Source organism: Herpailurus yagouaroundi, unplaced genomic scaffold (assembly GCF_014898765.1).
Source record: "Herpailurus yagouaroundi ecotype Mexico unplaced genomic scaffold, PumYag 28, whole genome shotgun sequence".
Lineage (NCBI taxonomy): Eukaryota > Metazoa > Chordata > Mammalia > Carnivora > Felidae > Herpailurus > Herpailurus yagouaroundi.
The window spans coordinates 109,163,620-109,191,052 of NW_024412376.1; the positions used below are offsets into that span (position 1 = coordinate 109,163,620).

General features: G+C 38.0%; 2 long non-coding RNA genes across 2 annotated transcripts in view; one reads left to right on the plus strand and one right to left on the minus strand.

Moving 5' to 3' along the window:
• Positions 1–6,405: 6,405 nt before the first annotated feature.
• LOC121034584 (uncharacterized) lies at positions 6,406–26,984 on the minus strand. The gene is made up of 4 exons (XR_005792517.1): positions 26,946–26,984; positions 26,486–26,610; positions 12,643–12,787; positions 6,406–6,774 (listed from the first exon to the last, which is right to left on the minus strand). It is a non-coding gene; the product is annotated as an uncharacterized LOC121034584 (long non-coding RNA).
• The window catches only part of LOC121034580 (uncharacterized), a 37,818-nt gene continuing 28,726 nt past the window's right edge, over positions 18,342–27,433 (plus strand). The window contains exons 1-3 of the long non-coding RNA XR_005792516.1: positions 18,342–18,530; positions 22,595–22,759; positions 23,146–23,297. This is a non-coding gene — a long non-coding RNA (uncharacterized LOC121034580). The remainder of the gene's footprint in view (positions 18,531–22,594; positions 22,760–23,145; positions 23,298–27,433) is intronic.

The following is a 27,433-nucleotide window of genomic DNA, read 5'->3' on the forward strand; positions in this document are numbered from 1 at the left end:
AATATCGCTGACACCTTGTCACTGATCCTAACATTGTTTAATGGAAGCAGGGCACACGCTCAAAGATCAAAAATGACAAGGCAGTCATGCAGCTGGTAATTCCTTGTGGCCTTGTAGGCATGGCAACCCACACATTGACTCTATTGTTATTTTTGTTCTGTATGCAGAGTTGCTGACATCGTTAGTGAAGTTTTGTTAAAATCCTTGGGTTCCCCTGAGGATAAAAGGGAATAGACACACACACACACAAAGTCCTTCTAAATGGGACATTTCATATGGCCACTTTTCACATTTCAATTTTTCCTTTGATCACATAGAATAAAAGCAAAAATACTTTTCCCTATTTTTCTCTACCAGAAAGTTGGCATAAAATGATCCATCAGCAAAACTGTATGCAGATTTTATTCTCGGATTTTCTGAAAAAGGTCCCTGGATACAAATTCTATGGGTTTGGTAGTTAAAATCAGGTTACCACTGTGGTGGGTAATATGTTCAAACGAATGTATTGGCCACAGGAGTCACATTTCAGTCAGAATGGTCAGTTCTCTTTGGCCTGAAGAGGAATTCCTATATGAGCTCTCAGAGTTCATTTGTTCCCCACTTACACACAGAATGCTTACCTGCAGACTTCTTCCCCCCGTAGGACCAGGAGGGAGTGACTCCACTCTTCTTCCAGTGCCCATGGCCACCAGCGGTCATCAGGAAAGAAAAGACAAAGTGGTTACCTAGTGAAAGAGTAACCTCAAGTGAAAATAGAGAAATTCAAAATCTGAATTCTTGAAGGAAAAAAAAAAAACAAACCCACCTGTAACTCCCAGGAGTAATATCTCTAGTTCTCTAAAGTAAATGGGACAGGGCCAGGGTTTCAGCTGAAGTCTTCTAAGGGACAGATACAATTTCTTCCAGATTTAGTGTTTTTGTTCCACCTCAAGTAGGGTTAGCTTTTTTTTTCTGAGCTAGACCTTTATTTTATTTCAATTTTCTTTACTTGCCGTAAGACTGCTATTGACTGTTTTATAGGGTTATTCTTTTAGTCCCAGATATATTCAGATATTACATGCATACTGCCCTTTGTCTGAGGCAAGGGTCTTCAAACAGGTCTAAAATGGAGTCAGTTCGGTTTGTCTGAGGGGTCAGATCTCAGGCCTGCCACCATCAGTCAATCCTTTGCCCACTTCTGGAAGAAGGTGTTCTTTCTTGCTTTCTTTCAAGAAAAAATAATGGGCCTGGGGAGGTATTAAATCAAAATTTTCTTCTCTCATTCAGTACACTGAAGAGAAAAGGTTTTCCTCCTCTCTTTCTGTTGTAGACAGTAACCATCCAGAGCACCATCAGCATAAATCTTGATCCGAAAATGCTGGGCCTGAGAAGAACATTCTAACTTGGGGGCCGGGAGAGGGGTATAAACTTTTTCTTGAGGTTTAGCAAGAAGGGGCACTTGACAATTAGGTAGTTTGGAGAATTAGGCAAGGGTGTTCTCCTGAAGGGGAGGAATAGTTTTCAGATTAGTAGCTATGGTTTGGGCAATTTGGATTGTATCAAGAAGAGTGGAGAGCAGTGAGGGGCTAAGGTCATTGTGTAGGAGAGAATAGATAAGAATGGTTGCAGGAACTCTGGAAGCTTCTCAGTTCCTCAGGGCCTCTTCCACTATTTTTAACACGTAGGAAAGCAAGAATGTTTTTGCACATAAAAAGGAGGCTATTTCATAATATTTTGTAAGCATCATATATTCACTTTCCTTGTAGCATTATGTACCTCTGGCCAAGACATAACAGATCCTCGCAGGATGTTGTGGAAGAACAAGAAACGGTATTCACAATCTACCAACTCATATAATTTACAGGAGAAGGAAGAACTGTTCTGTGGTAATAGCTGAGAGTCCCGGTGTTTCCCATAATAACAGTATGAGTCCTCTGGGAAAATAGCCATTTCTTAAATTTAGAACTGCCACCGCCACCACCACCACTGAGCACTTGGCTCAACAGTTGGGGCATTTTGAATTCCCAACAGAAAATACTGATCTATTTTAGCCAATTTTTCCCATGCCATATTCTATATGTATCTTAATTTTGCAGGACTCCAAAATCCAAATACTCTGGTATTAATACATCAGTAATATGGTTTTGTAAGTCAGTAATTTTCTCTAATGAAACAATTATTTTTCTAGGATACTCCTTAAAAAGTGGAGGGCCTCATATTGCTAATGTTATTTCTCTTTAACACATTTTCTATCTGATTCAGTGATGGATAACACCTAAATTCCAATTGATCATTTGCTTTTCCATTGCTGAGTTTCATTACTAGGCCTCTTTTTATTATAATGGATAGCAGCCTAATTCAATCTAACTTCTATTAGAAGGGGAATCAGGGGCACCTGGGTGGCTCAGTCGGTTGAGCGTCTGACTTCGGCTCAGGTCATGATCTCACGGTCCGTGAGTTTGAGCCCCGCGTTGGGCTCTGTGCTGACAGCTCAGAGCCTGGAGGCTGTTTCAGATTCTGTGTCTCCCTCTCTCTCTGACCCTCCCCCGTTCATGCTCTGTCTCTCTCTGTCTCAAAAATGAATAAAACATTAAAAAGAAAAAAAGAAGGGGAATCAATTTATGTAGCTAGCTATATATAGCTATAAGCTAGAAGACTACCTTATGTAGTCTAGGTAATGTTGGTTTTAGGCATGGGTGGTCCTGGAGCTTAAAAAATATTATCAAGACCATTTTCCTTTATCTTTCAACTTTGTTTTCCTTTGGGATGCCCTGATTCTTGTCTCAAGTGGCAGATATGGCCACTAGTAAGTTCTAGGCTCATGATATTTCTTCAGTTAGTGTTTTTTATATTTCTAGAAAATGTTCCAGGAAAGACCTTGATTGGCTTATGTGGTAGGTGGATTAATGGCTTCCCAAAGATATCCATGTCCCAATTTTTAGAACCTGTGAATATGTTACCTTACATGGCAAAAGGAACTTTGAAGATGTGATTAAGTTGTGGCTCTTAAGATGGGGTGATCAGGGGTGCCTGGGTGTCTCAGTCAGTTAAGCATCCGACTTCAGCTCAGGTCATGATCTCACAGTTTGTGAGTTCAAGCCCCACATTGAGCTCTGTGCTGACAGTTCGGAGCCTGGATCCTGCTTTGGATTCTGTGTCTCCCTCTCTCTCTGCCCCTCCGCTGCTCATGCTCTGTCTCTCTCTTTCAAAAATAAATAAACATTAAAAAAAAAAAAAAAAAAGACGGAGTGATCATCCTGGAGTATCCAGGTGGGTCTGAAGTAGTCACAGGAGGAAGGCAGGAAGTCAGAGAAGAGAAAAGATGCTGTGCTACTGTCTTTGAAGATGGTGGAAGGGGGCCATGAATCAAGGAATGAGGTGGCCTCCAGAAGCTAGAAAAGGCAAGGAAACACACTCCTTTCTAGAGACTCCAGAAGGAGCACAGCCCTGAAGATCCATAATAGATAATAAATATATAATAAGTTATTTTAAGTCAGTAAATTTGTGGTAATTTCTTACAACAGTAATAGGAAACAAACACAGCTTTTAATGATTGCCCATCCCCGAACCAACTGGTCAAACCTTAGTGTAAGAGTTTAGGTGTAGTCCACTGCTCAGATATGGGTTATGTGCACTCCCAGAACAGGGTTGAGGTAAGTCCAACCTAAATCACATGTGTGGAGTGAAGGAATGAATCCATCCTGTTCTTAACTACTCCGCAGCATGCATATCCATATGTGTGTGTATTTATATACATTTGTATTCTCATGATCCAATTAGCAGTCTCTTTGGCCTCTTGTTGAGTGATCAAACACTGGTATGAAACTTCTCAGTATTTTTTAGTCTTCTATGAAGGCCACCAATCCATCATGTATCAAGGCCAATGCATTTGTGGCATTTAACCCACATATCACCTTGAAGGCAGAGGCTACAAATGTTTCATAACTCTCCTCTGTTTATAGTTCTGATACATTTTATTCTTACTCCTTATTCTTACCACAGCCTATAGTCCAGATTCAGCCCATCTGGGAACCATTTTGTGCTCTGACAGATACCTTTAGCTTTCTCTATCTAGTAACATACAACATAAGCTACCTTAGCTCTTGCCCTGACCATCATAGGCCATCACATTGGTTCTGATGTAATCACTGCATATCTATTCCCCCGGTCAAATTCTGTGAATGTATCTTCCCTTTCTAGAAGTGATCCAGATTTCAAAAAGAAATCATCAGTCTGATAATAAGGATGTATATACCACTTTTCCTATATTGCAAAGAAGCTCGGTAAAGGAATTGACCTATTGGGTTTGAAGAAGGCATGGTTCCAGTCTTCTCAGTTTATATACTCACTCACTGACTTCAGTGACCAAATCACAAAATGAAACACTATTTCTCTCTCCTTATGAAGATTCCAAACCCCAAAACCACCTTATTTTGGATCCACTTCTCTTGGTACCATTTTGCTAATAATTTTGGTTGCCAAGGTGGATTGTCTCTTAGCTCAGTTCTTTTTTATGATTTGCTTCAGGCACAACTTGACACTCACATGCCCCTGGGGACACTCCTGTGGGAAGCTGTGAACTATAACTTGGTCACTCTGCATATTATCTTAGAGATAGAAAACTGATGATAAGGAGAAATTGTTAAAGGAAAGTTGGGCACTTGTTCCAACATGGCTTTTTTTTCCCCCACTGGAGAAATGCAGGTGTCTGCTGTTAATTGATGAGGGAAAGCATGCCCTACCTCTTTCTCAGCTGAAAAAAAAAAAACAAAAAAAAAAAAACAAAACCACAAAAAAACAAAAAACACAACAGAGTTGCAAATGAGGTTCATTCAGCTCTCAGTTCAGGTTTGCACTATAATTTAACCCATATAACATCCATTGGGGGTGAGAACTTAAGAATGGCTTTATTTTACCCATTTCATTCTCCATTCATGTAGGTGAGCTTTCACTTATAGCCTCCAATGGGGGCAGGGAGGGTGGTGGCATAAGTCCATCCCCTTCATCACAGAATCTCATCTGGACATTCTTTTTTCAAGTTTATCTTGAGAGAGAAAGCAAGAGGGAGGGGCAGAGAGAGTGAGAGAGAGAATCCCAAGTAGGCGCTGCACTGTCAGCTTGGAGCCTGACACAGGGCTCGAACCCATGAACTGTGAGATCATAATCTGAACCAAAATCAAGGGTTGGACGCTTAAACGACTGAGCCACCCAGGCATCCTGGACTCTCCTTGAGCTATTCCCACGGTCCTTGCTCCTCTTAACTACTTCTCTTTCATCCTAATCCCAACCTACTCTGTTGTGGGTGCTCCTGAAATAGGTCTCCTTTTTTGTTCCCCAAGATTTCTGTGCTGGACAGGTCCAGAAGATAGAGGAGGGTAAAAGTGCTAGTCTGGCTGGAAAGTAGAATATAAATTTTAAAAAGATCTGACACTTTATATTATAGATGTTTATTTCCTATCAACATATCCCTTTCCTTTTATATCTTACGTTAAAAGCCTGTCCTCTGCCCAGCACAGACAGCCCGCATTCTATCACCTAGGTGTAGAAGCTTTCAGCTTCCAGGAAATAGGGATGGGTGAAAGAAAAACTCACCTCACTATGTCGAACAAAAAATAAGGTGGCAAATGTTAGCTTGGTCAACTTCCTGACACCAATTTACAAACTTCACATCCACTATCTTTACCCCCACTTTCTCTCCTGGTACTATAAAACACATGTCTTTTTTATTATTTATTATTATGTATCATTTGTTACTCTTTTTTTGATGATCCCTCCAGCAGGGACCTCACTGCCATGCTTAACTTAATGGTTCTCCTCCATCATCCAGCATTGCTTAATCTGTATCTTTCAGTATTCCATGTTATTCTCTCTCTCCCTCCTATCTCTCTTCTCCCATTCATACTCATTTTATTTATAAGTCATTCATACTAGCTGTCTCCACTCTCTCATTCTTCATTTCCCCCCAGTTTTCATCACTTTGACCTTTTGATTTATGCTCTAGTTCACTAATTTGTTCTTCAGCTGTCTCTGTCCTTCAGGTGTGTCTACTCAGTTCATCTACTGAGTTTTATTTCAGTTACAGAATTTTAAATTATAACTATTCTTATATATTTTTGCACCAGCCTATTTTGCTACAAGAATATGGTATCTTTTTTTATTAAAGCTTCTAAAGATAATTATACTTTAAAAATCACTCTCGGGGCACCTGGGTGGCTCAGTTGGTTCAGTGTCTAACTTCAGCTCAGCTTCATGATCTCATGGTTCATGAGTTCGAGCCCCACGTTGGGCTCTGTGCTGACAGCTCAGAGCCTGGAGCCTGCTTCAGATTCTGTGTCTCCCTCCCTCTTTGCCCCTCCCCTGCTCATGCTCTGTCTCTCTTTCTCCCAAAAATAAACATTAAAAAAAAAAAAAAGAAAGAAAAATCACTCTCAGTTTGTTGTATTTATTTTATTTCCTCGGGTTAGTTCTGCGTATTCAAATTTATGCTTATGTTTCAGGGTGTGATTTTTGCTTAACTATTTGGTGATTCTTGGTTGTGTTTTTGTCTTTGACTTAACTTTCTCTCCTAGCTTCTGTTATTGTAGCATCTTCCAGTAATTATGAGGAAAAGATACCAGGTCTTCTATGGAGAGTGCTCCTTGTAACTCTTGGGTGTAGCTAGCCATTCAGGACATAGCTTTGCTTTGTGTGAGGGCACGGCAAGAAGACAGCTGTCTGGGAACCAGGAAGTAGGTTCTCAGCAGACACCAAATCTTCTGGCATCTCATCTGATCTTGAATTTCCCAGTCACTAGAACTGTGAGAAATAAATTTCTACTGTTTATAAGCCACCCAGTCCATGTATTCTGTTATAGCAGCTGGGGCGGATTAAGACAGCATCTGAGTTGGTATAAGTCAAGATTAGAAAACTCACCACCAGCCTTCTTCAAGTATTCAGGAATCTGAGACAAAGACATCTGAACTTTGAAACGACTGGAATTGTTGCCCAGTTTTTCAACCTTCAGTTTCAACCTTCAGAGACTTCTCACTAAGGATATTCATTTCTGTGTGAAATTAGAAATAATCTTATAGGGCACCTGGGTGGTTAAGCATCTGACATCAGCTCAGGTCATGATCGTGCAGTTCATGAGTTTGATCCCAGTGTTGAGCTCTGTGCTGATAGCTCAGAGCCTGGGAGCCTGCTTGGGATTCTGTGTGTCCCTTTCTCTCTGTCCCTCCTCTGCTCACACTCTATCAAAAATAAATAAACATTTAAAAAAAAAAAAAGGAAGAATCTTAAGTTTCCAAAAAAGAGAGTTGACTCAATTTTTTCCTGTCTTTATAATGCAATACAGTGGAAATGAATGAGGCTGATGGAGAAGATAATGTCATTGAAATATTCATGACAAAATTAATGAGAGAAAATTACATTATAAAACAATATGTGCAGAGATTCTTTAAAAGGAAAAGCTAGGGGCACCTGGGTGGCTCAGTCGGTTAAATGTCTGACTCTTGATTTCATCTCAGATCAAGATCTCATGGTTTGTGAGATTGAGCCCTGTGTCGGGCTCTGTGCTGACAGTGCAGAGCCTACTTGGGATTCTCTCTTCTTCTCTTTCTGTCCCTCCCATGGCTATGCTCACACTGTCTTATTTAAGTAAATAAACTTGAAAAAAAAAAAAAAAAAGAAAAGTTAAATGCTTATAGAAAGGATAAACCACAAAATATAAAGTGATATTTTCAAGATGTTAAGATTTGGGGGATTTATATAGCCTTTTCTGTGAAGCTAAAATTTATTTAGTGAAATGTACTACTTTGTCATCATAAAAAGTGTTGTTATACACACATTTTCAGAAATCTATCTATTTGGATAAATCAAAAACCTATATAATTGTTCTGGATCATTAAATAACATCCTAATTCTTTCATGCACAATTGTAGTTTTAAAAAGTTGCTATAATAATTTAGGTGATTAATTAAAGATTGAGCTAAAATTATACCACTTAGGAGACTCATGATCAACTTATGGTAAAAACAAGAAAACAATGTCTAATGTTGAGCCTTTTATTCTTTAATTTTTTTTTTTTTGTATCTTATAGCAATAGCAAGATAGCAATTGCAGCAGTGGGTAGGTGGGCACAGTTCTGAGAAAAATATTGCAGAAGTGGTTCTTCATTGCCAGCGGAAGCTCATTGCTCACCCTGCAGGCTGTGTCTTAGGCAGTAGCCCAACACTGCCCACTAGTGGTTTGTAGAAACAAAGCATCAATGCCAATAAAGGGCAGGTGTTTTGCGTAAGCTTTCTTATACCTAGGACTTTTAAATTAGAATGAAAAGTTGTGTATGCTTATAGAGTTTTGCAATTCATAATAAACAGCCTCCTTATTTTATAGATGAGAAAACTGAGAAGTTAAATGAATAGCCTTAGATCCCACAGCTACATCGTAATAAAGATGGGAGTGGAACCTGGGACTCCATTGTCCCTAGCCAACATAATTTTTGCCAATCTGAGCTACCTTAGCTTTAAATTAGTTGGCTGATCTCTTAGAAGTCCAAGGTATTTGTCAAACATAGTCCTGAGTTGTAGACTCAATTATGCACAGGAAGCTTATGGCTCCTCATTATTTTCAGCCATCCCTTAACTTTTCCTGGTGATTTGTGATACTTTGGATATAGATAGACCTTTGAATTTTGGGGACCTATTTATTTATTCAAGTTAATGTTACATAGATGAGATGTGCATATGGTTAATTTAAAACATCACCCAGATATTTGGTTATTGCTGATGAGATAAAGCCATCACAGGAAGGCTAAACTTTCTGGAATGCACTCCTTGTCCCTGATAGCAATGGTAACTGGCAGAGTCTAATAACATTTATTGCAGACATATTTTCATTGTTAAAAGGGCATGTTGTTTGTTGAGTTAAGGCTTGTGTGGAATTATTATGGTTTCGGTTTCTTGATCTCCTTGACACCCACAAGTAGAATTGTGGCCTTTATGTTGTGCATTTTCTTGTGGAAGAGGCACAAGTGAAGAAACCACAAAGGTGTTAACAAGTGAGATGGTGATACAGCAAGTCTAACAATTTGACAGGATATGTATATTTGCATATCTCCTCTTGATTTGGTCTTACTACCTCCCCCGACTGCATTTAGATATGGGAGCACTTGATTAATTTTCAAGTCTGTGATTAGAGGGAAACTCAGCTGCATTTTGAAGCGACTTGTAGATAGAGTTCACTGAAATGAGAGTCAGACTTATGATTAATGCCTCTAGGTGGTGCCTGTGACCTGTATTTGGATTCAGTAGCTTATCAGAGACAGGAAGAATACTATAGAGGAGTGTGTGTGTGTGTGTGTGTGTGTCTGTGTGTGTGTGTGTGTGTGTGTGTGTGTTCCACTTTACAAGCTCTGTAGGGAAACAGTGTTAAAGACCAAAGAGTGAGCTTGGGGACCCTTTATGGTTACTCAGTTTTTATTTTTCCAATATCCTTTGTTTTTTCCCTCCTGGGAAGGAGAATTCACGAAGTTGACATAAAGAAGGAGGTGAAACCCAAGGAAGAAATTTGGAATTTTTAAAACTTATGACTAACAGTTTATGTTTTTAGGGGTGAAAAAAATGACTCTTTCATGTATATATTGCATCTAATATTTGTCTAATAAGCATATGCAGAAGGCATTCTGTTAGCATGCTACTCTTTTTCTGTGATGTGTCTATATAGCCAGTCTTTTTCTCTCCCATTGTTTTAGCCCTCTCTACTGTGCAGCTTGGGAAGGTTGATTTGATCACTCAGGTGTTTTTTTTCTGAGTTGACCTCCTGTGTGATCTGGAGGTTCTGTTAGTGTTACAGTGTAACTAAGGTGTGTGTCCATGTATTAGTCTAGAAAGCAGAGCTGGAAGGACCTTTAGAGATCAGCAAGGAAAGGAGTTTTCAAATTCTCCCTTTGTGTGATCAATAACATTTCAAGCACAGATTGCCTAATCATATCTTGGGTTTAGAATAATTAAATAAAACAAGCAAATAAAAAAGTCGCATAAGGGGGCGCCTGGGTGGCGCAGTCGGTTAAGCGTCCGACTTCAGCCAGGTCATGATCTCACGGTCCGTGAGTTCGAGCGCCGCGTCAGGCTCTGGGCTGATGGCTCAGAGCCTGGAGCCTGTTTCCGATTCTGTGTCTCCCTCTCTCTCTGCCCCTCCCCCGTTCATGCTCTGTCTCTCTCTGTCCCAAAAATAAATAAACATTGAAAAAAAAAAATTAAAAAAAAAAAAAGTCGCATAAGTCTGTAATTAACAGAGCCTGGATTGAATTAACAGAGCCTCTCAACTGTTTACAGATTTCACTATCATTCTACCATATCCACTCTTTCAGTGAATTTCAGTGGATTTTCAGTGATTTCATAGACCAAAAATTTGGGGGGTCAGTTTAGGATTGGCAGTGTTTTACTTAGGACATTAAAGCCACCCCTAATATCATGTCACCACTACTTCACAAAAGAAGAGATATTTTAACACCATGTGGGTAAGAAGGATTTAATCTCAGAATTGATGACAGTCTTTCGATTTAATAATATATGTAAAACTCTACATTGTTCATTTCACCAAGGAGAAATGAGCTCCTCTTAGTTTATTAGTAATCCACGAGCAGCAGTAGAGAACTATCTAGGACAGTCTCTTCATTTTTTGGGTGGAGAAACTGAGACCCAAATAAATTGACTTGTTTAAGGTCATATGTCTTGCAAGTAGCAGAGAAATGAGTTTTCCTTATTAGTTCAATAGTTAGAAAATTGGATGGCCCTCTCCCCATTTTTCTCTTTTTTTCTGCTGTTGCTGAGCGAAGGACACATACAAAAGAAGAGGCAGTGTATGTCAGGCAGAAAATAGATCCCATAGTGGAATTTTCAATTCTATGTCATAACGGTATTTTTATTTTCTATGAATTCTAACTTGTCTCTTTTTTTCCTTTGTCATCTGTTTCCTTCTTTTCCATGTTTCCCCCAGATTTACAGAGGTATAATTGAAAAATAGAAGTGCGTATATATAAGGTGAACAACATGATGATGTGATAAGCATATACAATGTGAAATGCTTATCACAATCAAGATAATTAACACATCCATCACCTCACATAGATACCATTTTTTGTGTGTGTCGTCCATTTTGTTTCTGAGTCCCGTTTAGAAATATATCAGTGCGTATTTAAGAGAAAGGAATAATGTTTACTGAGTACTTGCTCAATTACAGGGATTTTGCTAGGTGTTTTGCATAGTTATTTAATCTTTGCCTGTCTCACAGCAACATCTGAGATCTGGATGAATAACATTAAATGCCAAAATTTCCCACACCATTGATTTTCCTCCTGTTGGGTATTTTCTTTAGAAATACAGAACAGTATCTTCTTGCCATCTGGAATTAATTGTATTATTGCCTATATATCTACACATTCTCCCTCGGTCTTCATTTTACTACAGCTGTGGTCAAAGGAGGAGCTTTTTAGAATTACCAGACAGTGCTGGTGGAGGGAAATAAATCTAGATGAGCTGCATTTGTATGCAAATTAATGAAGGGGAAGGAGAATCAAGTCAATGAATGCCATTTCCTCTTTGGGAATCATTCCCCATGTAGCAAAATGGGTGAAAGTTCCCAAGTAACCAGTCTTCACTAATATGACCACCAGGGGGTGTTCAATACTGTCAGATTCTGGTGGTTCTATCTCCAGCAAAATCACAGCACAAGTTTTCTGTAATTATGTCTTTTCTCTCTGTCCATCCTTTCTGCTTTAGAATGGGACCATGAGGCAGATGTTTTATCTTTACTATTCCTTGACTTTTGGAGCTTTAATAATATTCCATAGAAAATAAGTAGTCCTTTTATGAGATTAGACTATATATTATACATGAAATTTTGAATTTACTAATTACCTTGACCATTGCTTCTTAGACTTACTAGTTACCTTAACCATTCTAGAACCCTCCATGAAATGATGGAGGATAAACATGCCACTGGAAGGCCCTCTGCCTCTCACCTTTAATTTTCTCATTTTATTTTATTTGGTTCCAGGCCATCCTTTACATCCACATTTATTTATTTTTGTTTTGTTTTGTTTTGTTTTTCAACGTTTTTTTTGTTGTTTTTTTTTGTTTTTTGTTTTTTTTTTAATTTTGGGACAGAGAGAGACAGAGCATGAACGGGGGAGGGGCAGAGAGAGAGGGAGACACAGAATTGGAAACAGGCTCCAGGCTCTGAGCCATCAGCCCAGAGCCCGACGCGGGGCTCGAACTCACGGACCGCGAGATCGTGACCTGGCTGAAGTCGGACGCTTAACCGACTGCGCCACCCAGGCGCCCTTACATCCACATTTAAATTCCTTTCTTATTAATAAAATATTTTCTGGCTGTTTGATTCTAGAGAACTTTCTTCTAAACTCCTACAGTTCCTAATTCTCCACATAGTCCTGTATTGTCTAACGCCATTAGCTTCTGCAGTGTTTCTTTCCTCTAGAAGGTTAAGAACTCCTGGAGGAAAAGCCCTGCAAAACCTTTTCCTCAGGCCACAACAGTGTAGGAGTGAAAATGTGGTCTCAATGACCATGGCAAGACATATTTTCAGGCTTCATCCTCACCCACTGTGTGAGAACTCCAGCTCCCCGAGATGTGTCCAAACTAGCTCTACAGGCCTGCCTGAGCTTACTTCACCTGTCGGTCGCTGTCAGGAGGAGCTGGTTCTGGCTCCTCTCTCCTTCAGGGATGCTGTTGCTGGGGACGCCAGAAGCATCTAGAGTCCCTGCTGTTGCATCTGCAGTGCTAACCAGCAAGCTGGCCTCCTCCGGTTCCTCCTGCAAAACAAGATTTTAGTGCTTATTGACCTTTATTTACACCTTTTTTTTTTTTTTTTTTTTTTTAATGAACAGCTATCTCTCTTTTTTTCTCCAGTTTACAAAATACAAGGCCCTTAACAAAAAGTTTTAAATACAGAAATGTTTTTCTCTGTGTTGAGGCATTAGTGTATGTGTACGTGTGTATATGTGTGTGTGTTTACCTAAGACTTTTTGTTTTTATGAAACAGGTATATTACTGTATACTTTAAATAATTTATTTCACAAAAGCCTGTGTCCATAGAGTAAAACAGTCTTTCTATGAAACATTCAAATAACAATGGCTTGGGCACCAACCAGACACAGGAGCAAAAAATTCACGCTTTTCCCTGGGTGTTTTTTTCCAAGTATCTTGAAACTTGCCAAGGTCTCTTATACTCTCACCTCAATTCCATTCCCTAGTTGCTTACCCGCAGCTGCCTTCTGAAACTGAATACAGCCCTGAGGGCCATGGGCTGCATCCCTAAGCCCCAGGAGAATTCTGCTATGAACTCTACTGCAGCCAGGCATTTCCTCAATGTGGAGGCACCACTGTCATGGTGTTCCTAATGGCCTACTGCTCCTGGTGAAAATATCTATGGAGCCACACTTTGAGGTTTGAAAGAGGATACTTCTCAGCATCATGCTCCATTGAGGTATCCACAGTAAAAATACATGCCTCAGGCTAAATAATTTTTGATTCACTTATTGATTCATTGACTCACATGTTTTTTTCTTTCATTCAAGAAAAATGTTCAATGAGCATGAACTCCATGTCAGGGACAGTGCTAAAGAGCTGAATAGACATTGCCCATCTGGTGTCCTCAGAGGGACCTGGGGGTGGTGGTGGTAAGAGGCTGTGTTGGAACAGGTTCCAGCATTAGATACACACTGGTCCTGAAACCCACTTTCCTTTCAATGACTTTGGCCTTAGATCTCAGTTTGGGTGATCCGTGGCCTAACCTTTCTTATGTGAGCTTCCTTGTGGACAACACCTTATCTTGTTGACATCTGGCTTGGGTTTGGATATCTCCATATTCTCCCACCCTAGCTCATCAGACATGTTTTTATATCTTTGACTCTCTCAAGAGTATGGCTTTGGGATTCATTTCATTTTTTACCAGGACGCCCTTTTACTTCATACACATTTGTAAAAGCAAATGGTTCTACTCTACCAAAAAGACCTGGGCTCTAAATTCAGTTGCTGTGTTGAGAGAGACATAATTCTTTTAATCTACAGAATCTGAGCCCTGATTCAGATGTAATATCTTGTAATAACTGTGTATATAATTTTGAATTCTTTTTCTCCTCCTCTTCTTCCTCCTAACTTAACTTTATATATAATAAATGCTAGCAGATATTATTAAAGATTCTTGAAAACAAATTTTAAAACCTGCATAATCACCCTTTGTGTGAATGTCCCATAAATGATTTCACCATATGATTGGGGAGTTTGTGTTTTGTTTGTAAATTTTTGCTGTTATATAAAAAATCTTGTGATGAGAAACTTCAGATATAAATCTCAGTCCACACGTATTTCTTTAGGAATAACTTCTAAGAGTAGAGTTACTTATTAAACAGGAAACTTTTTTCCATAATTTTTCACCAATTTTTCTTTCTGCCAGCAATGTATGAGAACTATCCCACTGCATCTTTATTAACTTTTAGCATGTATTATTTTGGCATTTTGATAGAGGCATTGTTTTAATTTATATTTTTTGGTTACCACTAAGAATGTACATTTTAATATGTTTGTTGGCTTTTGTATTTCTATTAGTTTTTAATGCTTTTCGTGATGATTTATGAGCTTGCTTTATATGGTAAAAATACAATGACCCTTTGTCATAATTGTGCCAAGACTTCTTTCTCCATTATGTTGTCTTTTCATTTTGGTTATAGCATTTTTGATATGTATAAACTTAAAATTTTTATATGTCCAAATTTTTTCATATTTTTTGTGATTTCCTGACAAGTATAATTTACATCCAAATATCAGCAAAATATTCACATATTTTTCTATTTAATTGTTTTATTTTAAAGCCATTTTAAAAACATGAAGTTTACTAGATTTTATAGAATAACCTCTTCTTTCTCAAAGATTGATCTAGTGTACCTTACATTCTTTGTTGAATAATTAATTTTCCCTCTTGTTATGATGTTGACTTTATGATATGTTCTTTTATGAACGATGGTTATTCTGAGTTTGTCAATTTTGTTTTAGTAATCTGCCTGTCTCCCAGTACAACATTGACTTAATTACTGTGATTTTGTTTTTAAGTTTATTTATTTATTTAGAGAGAGATAGAAACAGCATGAGTGGGGAGAGGCAGAGAGAGAGAGAGAGAGAGAGAGAGAGAGAGAGAGAATCCTAAGCAGACTTCACACTGCCAGCCCAGAGCCTGATGTGGGGCTCAAACTCACCAAACCATGAGATCATGACTGAGCCGAAACCAAGAGTCGGACGCTTAACTGACTGAGCCACCCAGGTGCTCCAGTATGATTTTACAATAAATGCTAATATTTGGTAAAGCAAGACTCCTTTATTATTGCATTAAGAAGTTACTCTGCACTCTTGTCTATTTATAGTTCTAGGCTAAATTTAGAATAATTTTATCCAGTTGGGATTTCTCATTATTCCATTCAAAAAGTGTTTATGGAGTCCTTCACCGTGCCAGGCATTCCTTATTCTAGGTGCTGGGGAATGGAATGCACTTGTGTCCAAGATAGACAATCACTGCTGTCGTGGGGTTCATGATCTCTCAGAGGAGACAGACGGTAGACAAATAAGGAATGGCTGTACTGCGCAGTATCAGGTGGCGTTGGTGTGACAAACAAAAAAGCAGGGCAATGGCAGAGAATGATGGAGATGGTGTCAGAGAATGTTGTTCAAGAATATTTCTCTGAGGAGGCCATGAGAGAGTGAGTGGAAAAGAGTAGTCACAGGCAGAGGGATCATGGGTTCCTGGTGACAGAGGAGCGGGAGGAAGGCTTGTGTGATCCGAAGGAATGAGGGGTTATAGGGATGAGGTCAGGAATGGAGTCAAGGACCAGATCATATGCAGCCCTGTAGGGCCTGAAGAATACTTTGGATTTTAGCCAACTGTTTTGATTAAGATTATGAAACATTTATAACTTACTTTGGGAAAGAGTTGATATATTTTCAGAATTCCATTTTCCCTTGAAGAAAGTAGTCTCTTACCATGTTTTTGTTTCCTTTTATCCCTCCACCTCCTTCTACTTTACACTTTATAGTAAAAATATGTCATTTTGTTTATGTAGGTTCCTCACATGTTTTTAGGTCATTTCTAGATATTTTATATATGCTTCATGGTACTGTCAGTGGAATATATATTCTATTGTATTTTCTAACATACTTTCTGGTATACAAGAAAATGTGGATATACATTGTATATCTTACACTTGAATACTAAATTTGAAATTTTTGATTAATTCTTTACCAGTTTTGTATAAACAGTTTTAATTTCATCTTCCATCATAATGACAGTATGTCCTCTCCATTTACATAGCTCTACCAGATCAAGAGTGATATTGGATAGATATCTTTGCCTATTTATTATTTATGTAAATGACTCTAGATTTATTTTTAATATAAGGTTATTATTTTAGAATATTTATTTGCACATTAAATAATTTCCTTCTAGTTCTAGCTCTTAAAAGTTACTTTTTTCCCTGTAAGAATGATTTACTGACTTTCAGATTCCTAGTTAGCATCTTTTGATGATTGTATGGCTTTTGTTCTTTGACTTGTAGATTTAAGGAAAGATTTCTAGAAAAAAAAAAAGATTTGTAGATTTCCTAATATTAAACAATTACTGGACTCTTTAAATCAATGCTGTTCAGGGGCGCCTGGGTGGCTCATTCGGCTAAGCATCTGACTTCGGCTCAGGTCATGATTCTACAGTCCATGAATTCAAGCCCCGTGTCGAGCTCTGTGCTGACAGCTCGGAACCCGGAGCCTGCTTCAGATTCTGTGTCCCTCTCTCTGACCCTCCCCTGTTCATGCTCTGTCTTTCTTTGTCTCAAAAATAAATAAACGTTAAAAAAAATTTAAATCAATGCCGTTCAATTATGGTAGATGTTTGCTCTAGTCTACTGATCAATTTACTTTGTTCTTATTTTATTTGGTCCTTGTCAAATTCACATAAGTAAGACCAATTTATAACTTTTGTATTTTGGACTCACTTTGGTCACCTTTGCTATTTTGGTTATGAAATTAACTGGATCACCTACCAGTAAAAATGTCTGGTCCTAAAATCTTTTACTGGATATAATTAGATGATAACCTTCAATTTCTTCAAAGCTTATCGACTTCTCTTGTTTGATATTTTTCAAGTCAGTTTTGATTCCATATATTTTCCCTCTCAACCTTTTATTTCATTGAGATTTGGGGATTTGTCAGCACAGACTTAGTAATTACTTAATTTCAGGAAAATCTCTTTTCATCGTAAGGCCCTTCTTGTCCCTGTAATTTAGACTTGAGACCATAGAGGCAGGACTGGGGTGATCTGAGAGACTGACATTGGGCTCCACTCATTTGTCCTTATCTCATTATCTATGAACAAATATATTCAGATGGAAGCAAAGGGAGGCAGAAGGAGATGTTTAATTATTGAACATGGATTTCAAAAAGATGCATATTCTGAATACTTTAACAACACAAGGGCTGGTACATGATGTAGACTAGTGTAGATTGATATAGAGGGTTTTGTTGGCAGACACCTAGGTTTAAAACCAGACTCCATCACTGACTAACTGACCTTGGGAAAATTGCTGTGCTTCCCTGTGCTCTAGGTTTTTCATTTGTGAAATGATTAATTCATTTGCTGATTCAACAAATATTTATTATATTTATTGAGAGCCTCCTATGTGTTAGGCACTGCTTTCAGATCTGCAAATGCCTCAGTAAAAAAAGTACTTGATCTTTGAATGTATCCTACTTGGAGTTCTTGAGCCTCTTAGATATACAGATTAACTTTCCCCACCTTCATTGAGATATAACTGGCACATAACATTGTGTAACTCTAAGGTGTATAATGTGCTGATTTGATGTACTTACATATTGCAATATGATTATCATCACAGTGTTAGCTGACACCCCATCATTTCACATAATTGCCATTTCTTTTTTGTGGTGAGAATATTTAAGATTTACTGTTTTAGCAACTTTCAAGTGTACATCATAGGATTGTTATTGATTAATCACAGTGCTGTACATTAGATCCCCAGAATGTATTCATTTTCTAACTAGAAGTTTGTACCCTTTGATGAGCACCTCCCCATTTTCCCTGTCTCCCAGCCCCTGTTAACTACCATTTTGCTCTCTGTCTCTATAAGCTCAGCTTTATAGATTCCACTATATCATATAGTATTTTTCTTTCTGTGTCTGACTTATTTCATTTAGCTAATGTCCTCAGGGACCATCCGTGTTGTTATAAATGGAAGGATTTCCTTCTTTCTCATGGCTGACTAATATTTTATTATGTAGAAATATAATATTTATATGTACATATTTATGTTTATGTAAATATATATATTTAATACATCTACTTTATCCATTCATCGATCAGTGTTCATTTAGGTTGTTTCTATATCTTGGCTATTGTAAATAATGCTGATATGAACATGGAAGTGCCCATACAACTTCAAGATTTTATTTTCATATCCTTTGGATGTGTACCCAGAAGTGGGATTGCTGGATCATATGGTAGTTCTATTTTTAATTTTTGAGGAATCTCCACACTGTTTTCCATAGTGATTGTGCCAATTTACATTCCCACCAGCAGTACACAAGGATTTTCTTTTCTTCATGTCCTCACCAACAGTTGTTACCTCTAATTTTCTCAAGGATAGCTATTCATTCTAACAGGAATGAGGTGATCTCTTACTGTGGTTTTTAATTTTTTTAAATATTTATTTATTTTTTATTTTGGGAGAGAGAGAGAAAGAGTCCACAGATCATGGCTTGAGCCAAAATCAAGAGTTGGACACTCAACCAACTGAGCCACCTGGGCACCCCTCAACCTTTTTTTTTTTAAATCAAATGTGAAGGTATTGGTCACTATTTCTTCACATTTTTTTTCTGCCCCTTCCTCTCTGTTCTTTCCTCTGTGACTCCTATTGTACATACTTTGGTAGCTTGTAGTTTCCCACAGCTGCCAGAAGCTCTGTTCATTTTCTTCATTCATTTTCCTTTCTGTATAATCTCAGTTGACCTGTTTCCACGTTTTCTGATTCTTCTACCAGTTCTGCCATGAAAAAGTAGTTGGGAGTAACTTTGGGGTGGGCACTTCTTTATAACACATATGGAAGTCCTCTTAAATGACATTTGAGTTGAGACTAGGTCATCATAAAATCTGGTTTCCAAAGGTGATGGGTTATTCTCCAACTGAATTGCAGACTCTGCCTCCATGGGTTGGAGAAGGGGGGTTGATCCTTCCCTGGGCATCTCCACACACCAGTGCACTTGATGGGAATTTCTGTGTTCCTACTTTAGCTCTCCAGATATGCTATACAGACAAGTGTTCTAGTTCTAAGAACTTTATTTTTTAATAACTCGTTGTCAATTGTTCTAAAATCCCTTCCATTTGCAAAGGAACTTTTATGATTTAGGCAGACATGAATTTTTCATAGAGAAGTAGGAGGACTTAATTATAGTTTCAACACACATTGGCATGCTTGGAAGTATCCAAAAGGAAGTCAAAGAATTTTGAGAATTTAAGCCAAGATACTTATTTCATCTTAATAATGTTGTGGCTTGATGTTATTTTGCCAGTAAATATTCCCATAAGTATCAGATAATTGGGCCTTACTCTATGGCCTGAAGGCCAATATTCTTGGTGCAACCAACTGAAAGACTGAATTCCAAAAATGGAATTTCTCCATGGAAAATATGTTGTTTCCAGCCCTTGGTATTTACACCTAAGGCGTGTTGGCAGCTGTTCTTTGGCCAGCGGAAACAGGCATGGTGGTACATAAAGGCAGTTTCTATGGAAACCTGAACCCAAATGATACTGGGGCTGTGAAGATCAAAGGCAACACCCTGAATTGTTTGGAGAGCCCAATGAAGGTTTCAGAACTTTATCGTTCTCCACAGAAAACACTACAGCCAAGAATTCGAAATGCTTTCTTCTCCAGGTGCATTAGAACTATGTGCATAAAATAGAAATTTGTAGTTTGCTCATGAATTTATCTGTTCTAATTATTTTACCAGCTATTTTACAACATCCTTCTCTGCCATAAAGAAAATTGTCATCTTCCATTAATGCTGTGATGAATACGGAAGTGTCGATACCACTTCAAGATCCTATTTTCATTTCCTTTGGATGTATACCCAGAAGTGGGATTGCTGGATCATATGGTAGTTCTATTTTTAATTTTCTGAGGAACCTCCACACTGTTTTCCATAGTGATTGTACCAATTTACATTCCCACCAGCAGTACACAGGGGTTTTCTTTTTTTCACATCCTCACCAACAGTTGTTACCTCTTATTTTCTCGAGCATAGCCATTCTAACAGGAATGAGGTCATTCTTTACTGTGGTTTTTAAAATTTTTTATTTTAATAAATAAATAAAGCAATAAGACACACAAAATATGCTGAGCCTATAAATTTGGTGGCAGAGATTGATTTACTTTCATAAACCATGGATAATCTATTCAGTGTGTTATTTTTCCCCACACACTCTTCTTCCTATATACAAACACCCATGTTGCCAGATGCACACACAGCTAAACCACAGTTCTACCTGTAAAGAACATTTTGACCTACAGTAGTATTTTCTCACATTAAGTGTCATCCTTACACTGATTCTTTGTTTAGTATTTCGATACAAATCCCATTATTACAACCTTAGCAGAAATTAAAGTGGAAGAAAATATATTCCCATGAACGTGTCTTCCCAAGAGTGCATTTTGTTTTTATTTTGTGGAGCTTGATTTGGACTCATTTCTTCTGACAAGCTCCCATTTTATTAAAGTCCTGGTGAATGACAAAGGAGCATTTTCTTCCTGACTAGTGCAGATTGTCAAGATAAAATCTCTGAACATACTACATTTGTCTGTGGGGATTTGCATCCTTGGTTTCAAGGGCCATTTTAGAGTCAAGTGGATATGTTAAGGTTAGTTGAAGTAATCAAAAGCATCATATTCACCATGAAGTAATGAAATGAAGACTGGATATGTTTATGCCAAGATTTATGATTAATTTGTGCACATGAAATATGCAGGGAGGGAATGGTATAATTTGAAGAAGCTCTCTATGAAATACTTATTGAACCTTACAAGGCCTTTACTTCTCATAGACATCCAGAACCAAGTAATCAAGCTACGTAGACCGTATTTATTAGAGTCTAGTTTTCTTAACATGCCTGAAGGGAGAAGTTGCTTTTTCCCACCTTACAGGAGCACTCCATCTCTGCTTCTCCTCTCTGAGACACAGAGTACCAGCCACATTTCCAGGCTGGTTCTACATACTTTCTTTACTTTTCACTCCTGCTTTCATCCCTCACCTATGAGGGGCACACTTGCCAGAATCTCTCTACCTCTACTTTTGAATCTCATCATACCTCTACTTTTTCCTTTCCCCACCACAAACAAAGGACTTTTGACTCAGAATTGTGATAAACCTCAATCTGGAATTTTCACTTTTCTTCTTGCAAGGCATTATGTTTTAATAGTGAGCTATAATATAACTAAGGTTTAAATCAAACTGGCAAATTGGCTGTTTGCCATTTAATACACAGAATCATAGGATGAAAAGATACAGAAGGGAACTTGGAGAGTATTTATCAGTATTTTGCCATCATTTTTCACTAGAGGACTTCTGCAGAGGAAAAAGAGCCAATTCAGCAGATGTCTGGAGGCACAGAGAAAGTTCCAGTCAGAATGAATATAATATATAATGGCTTTGAAGTTCACTATTTTAGCTTTAAAATTTTCTGCAACTTTGAAGTTGATACTAAATTATACCTTTACTTGTTTTCTAATAAAAGTAGTTCTAGAATTACTTACCATTAAGTATAGTGGTCCCTATTTTTCCTTCACCTTTGTGTAGCATCTAGCACATATCTTTATACCTTGAGGAGATTGTAAACCCCAATGCAAAAAATACAGACTGGACAATTATATCCTATGGTAGGTGAGTAAACTGAGACTTAGAAATGTAGAAATTTGCTTAAGATCACCATGGTAGAATCAACATGAGAATTCAAGTCTAATGGCTTTCAGCCCAGTGAGCTTCTCATCAAACTCAGACATATGTTTCAACCTGATATCTTTTCCACATGTGTTCCTGGAAACTAAGGTTTCTGTAAGTCAGGAACATCTTTGGAACCTGACTGACCTCACTTAACCTGGTTTTCATGCTGTATAAGGATACCTGAAAAACCACTGTAAGAGTAATTGTGTGTCTATATATGCCTCTTTCAGTAGCTTTGCTCACAAGGGGAGACGTGAGGGTGTGTGTGTGTGTGACAGCAGGTGAAGTAGGGAAATGGTGAGTGGTGGTGGTGGTGGGTAGCATTCAAAAGATCATTTTTTTCCCCATTTTCTGAAACCACTACTTTTTCCTGAAACCCATTAGTCTGGTTTTGGCTTTAAGCTGCTGAAGGAAAGCATTATTCAGGGAGTACTGCAGGGGCTGATTCTTGTGGAACTCATGAGAGTTAGATTTGGCTGATGTCAAAATTTTCATCAGATTTTGAATTTTCAGAGACATTTTGTACTCTGCTTATGAGATTGATATAAATAGTTTTGTTCTCTGTCTCCCAGATAAAAGCATGGATATAAAGAAGAATTTCATTTGTTCCACATGGAAGATACAAAATATATTTGAGTGATTGGATGGATGGATCTTTGTGGATAATCATTAATCAAATTTACATAACCATTTTCATGAATAAGGGAAAATTTGCTATTCTAAGTTGACAAAAAAAGGTAATACTATGTCCCTTAAAAAATATAATACAAGTGAAATGTACACACTCTAACCAACCAGGTAGAAATAAGGAAAAATCCTTATTGCTTCCTTTCATAGGCGAGATTAGAGAATTCTGACTTTTCTCTTTGGTCAGGTGAACTATTCATAGGTATTATGTGAATGCCTTTATCAAATAATCCTGGACTTCTCAGGATACCTATTTCAGTGCCAGCCACTCAGATAGAAGTTGGGAATATAAAAATAGCTAAGGTCAGTTGTGCCTCAAGTTTCTTACAGTCCACTGGAAAGACAAGTACATGAATAACTAACCATAGTATAACACAACAAAGTTTGATGCTGGTGGTACAAATGAGAAAAGAGATTCTGTTAATTGTTACTGCAGGGGGCTACAGAGGGTTTCACTGAGAAGATAAGTTGTAATGCAAGGATGTATTAACTTGGAAGTGGAAAAGTGGAAGGAGAAAAGCGATGGCAAGGCGATGGTTGGAAATGGGCGAGTGCCATGATCTGTTGAGGAAATGGCAAAGAAAAAAGGTAAGCGCAGGTTCGACCAAGAAGGGCACTATGGCATGCCAGCATGAACCTGGGAGCCAGCCAAGGTTTTAAACCGAGAAATCATTGGTTGGGTTTGGGCTCTTTAAAAAGATATCTCTGACAAGAGCTTGTAGAATCGATTGGGTGGTGGGTGGTGTGAGAAGATTAGAGAGAGGGGGACCAGTGTTATCTAATTCTGTAACCCTTTTTTTTTTCATACAAACTCAAAAGTTGCTAAAAATAAAGGAAGGTTTTAGAAAAGCTGATTTTATCTCTGATAGGTGAGGTGACAATAAATAGAGATAAAATGAAGTTGCATGCAATGAGAAGGGGAAGTGCAGGTGCAGGAATTGTGTGAGGAAAGACTAAAAATCTCTAAAACAAGACATTCAGAAAGAGTGATTTGTCCAAGGTTGTAGGGATGTTGGAAGCCATCACAAAATGATCCTTTAGCCAACTAGAGAAGAGTGAGAGAGCAGTAAGAAGACATATCCGTATTGTGTATTTGTTCCATGTGATGTAATGTTAAATGAAAAAAGATATAAATTTTTTTTAAGTAAACATACTCTCTGCCCTCACATAATCACAGCCTCCCACAGTACCAGCATCCCACATTAGAGTGGTACATTTCTTGCAGTTGACGAACCTACGCTGCCACGTTATTGTCCCTCAAAGCTTTGTAGTCCACATTAGGGTTCCCTCTTGGTGTTGCACATTCTGTGGATTTTGACAAATGTACAATGACATGTATCTACTATTATAGTTTATTACAGAATAGTTTCACTGCCCTAAAAATCTTTTGTGCTTTTTAACACTTTTATATAATAATCATAACATTTTAAAGACATATATGATATATATGTACGAAAGATTGGAACTAAATTGAGCAGCATGTTTTAAGAGTGCTGATTCAGATTTCCTGCTCACTTATAGGTTCATATTTCTTGCTTGGCCACAGGACATACTAATGTCCTTTCCTACAATCTGGCCATTTACTAGATCACTCTAGGCCCATTGGGCATGTTTTATCATTAGGCCTAAATAACAGTGAAACAGAATTACTTGTGACAGGAGACAGTTCCAGTTTTTCATGAATGTTTACAATTCATTAAAATATGTGAGGGAAGAGGCTTCATTTAATCCAAGAGCAGTGAAATAAACATGTTAAGAACATCTAAATAATTTCAACATATTCATTTTTGTGTTGGGGGAGGGCAGTCATTTAGAGTCCCAGACTCTGATATCTCCCATACTCTCAGACCCTATAGCAGCAGTGTGAAGGTGTTAAAATCCAGCACACCTGTTCTCTGCAAAGCAGTTATGGTAGTGATAGGGTGGTATTGGGGCATGGGTTGTATATGTGAAGAATCAGGTTCTGTGACTTTAAAAAAGTATAATTACCTACCTACATGGCAGGGAAAAAAATTGAAACATTTAAAGAGAAAAAATGGTGCAGGGAAAAAACACTCTAGGAAAAAACACCTAATAATCTAAATAAACTAGATGACTCTTGTCATCTTTTGTTCCTTTTAATTCTGGGAGTATCCTGGTTGGAGCAAACGAATAAAAATAAGAAAATATTGTTCAGTTATGAATGGGACAAAAAGGGATTTCCATAGTATTCTTTAAATGGCAACGATAACTTTTTCTGAAGATAGATGGATACTTGTAAGGTTACAGCTGGGATAGATCATGTTCAGGGATAGTTTTGGAAAATAAAAGGCGATATTTTAAATAAATACAAAATTGGAAGATTAAAAAAGGAAATGATTGGTTGTGTTTTGCTGCAAGAAAGAATAATTCTGAGAATGCTTTTTCTTTTGTCTATCTACCGTCTACTTCCTATGAATTAAATATATGAATGTCTTCTTCAGAACATTGGAATGCTACCTTTTAGAATAATTTCCATTTTTTGGTAAAGGTGTTTAAATAAAGACATGTTTGGGCTATGCTTGAGAAGGCAGGAAAGATTTGGCTGTATTGAAATTTATATCCAGCTATAAATCCAGTATCTTTACCTCTTGATTTTTAAAGGCAGTGGTGAAAGGGAGCACAGCATGTGGTGAATTATGAATGAAGACATGAAAGGATTTCTTGGTCTGATGTGAAGCCAGTTCCTCCCCCACCCCACTCTGTTTCTGGAGTTGTCTTGAGTCCATTATAAATATGACTCTAGTGAACCATACAAATATCTCCTTTGGAGTGTTATGCACAGTATTAATATGTAGTCTATCCCTGAGATGCTTTTGTGCAAATAAGAAGTGCTACTTAATAAAAATCAGTGTGTGCAAGGGTACAAACTAAGTATCAAACCTTCAAAGCGTCTTCATGACAGAGATTACCAATTCTGACTCTAATTCATTATTTATATAGCAAAAGCATGTGGGAGTATGTGTGAGCAGCAGTAGAGGAGTGGGGAGAATCTTCCTGTTCACATCAAAGGTGTTAGGATACCAGGGACTGTTATCAGGATTCCTTTTTGAAAAGGAGTCTCCAAGACTTTGGGGGAAAGCTAGCTAACTAACTCTCCAACTAACTAACAGCAGTGAAGGGATTCGCTGAACTGGACACTTGTGCTGTGAGTACCCTTCTAAATATATGTTATACTTAACAAAGTTTACATTAAAAAATAGTGGTGAGTGCTTTGGGATTAACAGGCACCTAGGCCACTTGGATTAAGGCACTCAATGGAGAAAGACAATTATTGACTGCTAGTGTCTGGTGAAAATAGGTAGGCAACTCAGGTGGAGATAGCTGACAACTGGTCCTAAAGCTTGGGATCTGGTTTGCTACTGGGGAGAAATGGTTTTGAGAACATCACTTATAAATATTCTCCAACACTGCTCTGTGTGAATGTGTCCCACATAACACCAGGAAGGGGACTGTAAACATTGAAATAGCAATTGGCTCTTTAGTTGCCAAACAAATACTTTTACGTGTGGGGATGGATCCTTGTGTGCTGGAAAGAGAAATTTATCAAAGGTGAGATACCAGAGTTAGTTAAAAAGTGGGCCAGCAATAGTAGAAGCATGGCTGCCAGGAGACAAGAATGGAAGTGACAGCAGCAAACACAGAGGATATAATCCAAGGAGAAAATGATCCCTGCAAGCCTCAGTGAGACAGAGAAGCTTTCAGGATTTGAAAGAATAATTCAGAGCTCAATATTCAAATGCCACTAGGATTCTTACCTACACACTTGATTGTCCCTGTAACTTCCTCCTCCTCAGAATAGCCCTTCTCCTACAAGTGACCTGGGAAAACAGGGATTATATTCCAGTTGCCATTTTGATTGTCATCAAATCTTGGTTGTTTCCTGATTGGAATGATTTCAGAAAATAAAGTTTATATTTTAAATTAAAATAGCCAGAGTGGGTGGGGTGGACTTTATTTAAAATATGTACATGTTTAATAAATATATTTATAATTTAATGTATTTATTTAGGGTATTGTGCTAAGCGTTGAGTGGAGTACCAAGAAGTTAAGACCCAGTCTTCTCTCGCAAGAAATCTATTGAAAGAACTGATAAGTAGTCATCTGTTTCCAGATTTTCACATCTAGGCTTGGGTGGTGGTTCGTGTGGTAAATTATTCAAGATAGGCTAACTGGTGTAAAAACAAAACAAAACAATTCCCAGATTGAGCTACTTACATGTCATATTTTATTGCAGGTCAGTGGAGGTGAAAGGATTATTTACACTCTTTCTATTCCATGCCTCTTACATCACAAAGGGCCTTGGAGTCTTCTATGGGATCCTCTGCATCTGAGCTTCTGTTAGGGTCAGGCCTGGAAGATTTTTATACAGTCTAAGCCTGAATGTCACTTCACTTCATTCTAATGGCCTCACGACCCACTGATTACAAGGAGGTCTGAGAAATGCTGTCTTTCTGCATTCCCAGAGGGAAACAAAGTGGGGTCTAGATGGCGTACAACATAGTCTTGTGCCATCAGAAGGGATCTCTCAGGCTTATTTTTTCCAATTTCTGAGAGTTTGAATTGGATTTGTTCTTCAGCCATTAAATTTCCCACCTTTTAATAGGAAATAGAAGCAGGGAAGACAACACTTATCAAATACCTACTGTACATATACATGAAATCAATTAGCCCTTAACCAATCTACTGAGATGGGTATGGTTCTG